The following is a 3,282-nucleotide window of genomic DNA, read 5'->3' on the forward strand; positions in this document are numbered from 1 at the left end:
TGTGTGCGTGTGTGGTTCAGAGCAGGGTTGATTCAGCCCAGTCTGTCGGACCAGTCAGCAAACGTTTGGATGATCAAGGGACTCAACCTTGATAACAAATATTCAATTTAGGCATTGTAGAAATGAAATGGAGCATTTCTCTGCAGGATTTTGGCCCGTTTCTCACCTCGGATTTATTCTGAGAATCTGGTTAATAATTGATTCACTTCCAGAACAGCTGCCATGTTTTCTCCAACCAGAAATTAGAAGCAGAGACCACTGACAGCCCAGTGAGTGGGCTCATGTTGATGCAAGTAAAGGAGACCCTCTTTTGTACAGCACACTTGAAATGACATCCATCTCAAGCCAATTCATCCACGGTGTTGCCAGACCACAATGAGTGAAAGGGAAAATGATGGGATAGCGGTGCCAGGGTAGTGGAGGATGACCACTCAAATCACTGCTTTTCCTTCTGCGCAGTAAACTCTGCAACATCATACTTGGACAGTTTAGTCACAGTGATAACACTGTCCGCAAAAAGCTGCTCTCGAGAGGAAGGTGATGTCATTGAGCATCAAGTGCAGAGTTGCCATGATTGAATATGACCCGTTAGATTAAATTATGTTGGTGATACATAAAAGATTTGGTTCCACGTTGCTCCGGCCCAAAACTGGTGCCAATACTGGAAACGGTTCAATGATATGAGGCAAGGAGCCAAACAGAACCAGCAGAGGCAGACACATTTAAAAACCAATCACTGGTGTCTGATGAGAAAATGATGGATCTTGCTTTCTTTTCCTAAGCCAGGCAAAAGTATCATTAATATTAAGATTTATATTAAGACCAGGCATATTCTGATAATCAGACTGAATTACCATTTTTGTTTCTGCTTCATTAATCAGTCTGACGGTTTGTTCATGTTAGCCGTCATCTGACTGACATATCAGTCCTATTGATGTCGTTTTCAGTTGACATGAAAGCTGCAGTAGTCGTCTCTTGGAGCAGTTCACTTCAACAAATAATCTGACGTGCACTCTCTCACTGAGTTAATGGAGAAGATTGAGACTACTCTTTGTATCTGCACATTCAATATGACGCTTCATCCGGTTAGTATGTTAAAAAATCTGGACATGGGCTCAACAAGCTTCTTACCTATTGACAGAGCTAAGCTATGTTTCTCTCTTTTTTCAGCCTTTATGCTAAGCTAAGCTAACCAACATGTCAGCGGTAGTCTCACATAGCCAGGCCTGTCCTGCACCGAGCTAACACTTAAGAAAGGTCCAGCTGAACCCTTCCTTATTCTGCCCTAAAGGCTCTGGGCTGTTTGCATTTCTTAGAACCAATCACTGTTGTCCTGGGCGGCACTAAGACCAGGATGCAGCAATGATGACCTTGCAAAGTGGTGCTGGGAGGGTATTTGTTCGGTGGACCATTTGCACGTGGGGAGGCGAGCTCTGGCATTAAAATGGCTGAATCCCCATAATAGGAAGTACCACATTTGATATTACAAGACATTTTACAGCGCTAGGACAAAATTTGAAGACAGGTCCGGCTATGTGAGACTAGATTCAAGTAGCAACAGGGATTTTGAACACAGTAACCGTCTAAAAAAAAATTTGGACATGACAAGCTCATACACATATTTCACATCCTGTGAGCCAGATTATGATGGAAGTAGCTTCATATATATGACAGTAAACATGAGAGTGGAATCTTCTCTCTCAACATGAGAACATAAAGATATTCAAAGATTACATATATTTAAATCAAGCGATAACTGAACAGCAGACACAAAGACGCAGGGTTAGAACTTGTAAAATGTATTTTTTGTTTCACTGTGTCTTTAGTTGGTTCTTATCAGAGTCTGTTCAAGCAGAAAATATAATCCAAGAAGGGTTTTTGACGTCGCTGTAATCCTTGACAGCAAAGTGTAGTGCAGCTTGATTGCTGTGGACTCTGACACTGTCAGCGCAGTGAAATTAATGAATTGGCAAATGTGAAAAAAAAAAAAAAACCTGTGCTCCCAATAAAAAAAAAGAAAGCTAGCAGTGCATCACTATGTGCCACTGTGTGCCTTGTTGAAAACAGAGTTCTCCTTCAGTTTATTTTCCTCCACAAAGCCCTTTGAAGCTATTTTTTCTCGAGCTGTGTGTTCTTCAACGTGAATTCTGATCAGTTGATGAAAATGCAGGGATCTTTCATCTCGATCTTCATTCCTCTCCTCCTCGTCCTCCTCCTCCTCCACCTCCTCCTCCTCTGCCTTTTATTCTCCACTCCCTCCACTGCAGTCCCCCATGCTGCACGGACTATTGGGTAATTATGCAAATACTGCATTAGCGAGCGATCAAGACACTGGCGGAGTAACAAGACAATTCCTTGAAACAGCTCTCATCACTTTGGTCCACTGTTATCAACATACCAGTGTGTGTTTTATTTATTTATTTATTTATTTATTTTATTCTTCCGTTCTTCTCCTTGTGGATGCCTCTAATGGATATGCAGAGTTTGATCATGCCTGGAGGTTAATTCTGTCTTCTGGGTCAAAGCTGGCTTATTTTCCATTGTAAAATAACAATCCCTGCAGAATTGTAAGGAGCGGATCTGGAGAAGGCTGATTTGAATATGTTTCATCCTTCCACCCGAGCCAAGAACACAAACTGATGCTGCTATTTTAGGAAGCATGAACAGTTCACAGTGAAGCAGGAGATTTGTTTGCCTAGTGATAATGCTGTTCTTAGCATCAGATCACTCTCTCCAGCCAAATGACCGAAATGAGCCCCGACTTCCCTGCTCGTTTCAATTTTATATTCTTTCCTTGTTCAGTTTTATTTCCTCTCACATGGTGATTCAAGTGTTTTGGGTGGAAACCAGATAATTATAAAAAAAAAAAGAGAAATTCCCATGCTTATGTAACAGCTCCGGCATGAATCATCTAAAGCTGATGACAGATACTGATGGGCTAATTAGGGGTTTACCGTTTTATATATGATGGGACTATTCTTAGATTGACCCGTAGTAAAAGTGTAATAATGGCAGTTAATTTTGAAAATTAATACCATGCTTGAGTTCTTTAATTAAGCTGGATTGAAATAGCAGGGCAGTATTATGCTGCTCCGAGCTCCAGTGGAGGACTGTTAATGTGAGCATCACATGTTTTCACACTTCACAGAGTTGTCCTCCTTACTCACCTCATGCTTTTCTCACCTCTCTTTTATTATATTTCGTCCTTTTTTTTCACCCTGGGTGAAATTTATTAAATCCAGCAGTAAACAGCGAGCTGGAGGAGCAGGCTTGTGACCTGAA

This window comes from Epinephelus moara, chromosome 24 (genome assembly GCF_006386435.1).
Source record: "Epinephelus moara isolate mb chromosome 24, YSFRI_EMoa_1.0, whole genome shotgun sequence".
Lineage (NCBI taxonomy): Eukaryota > Metazoa > Chordata > Actinopteri > Perciformes > Serranidae > Epinephelus > Epinephelus moara.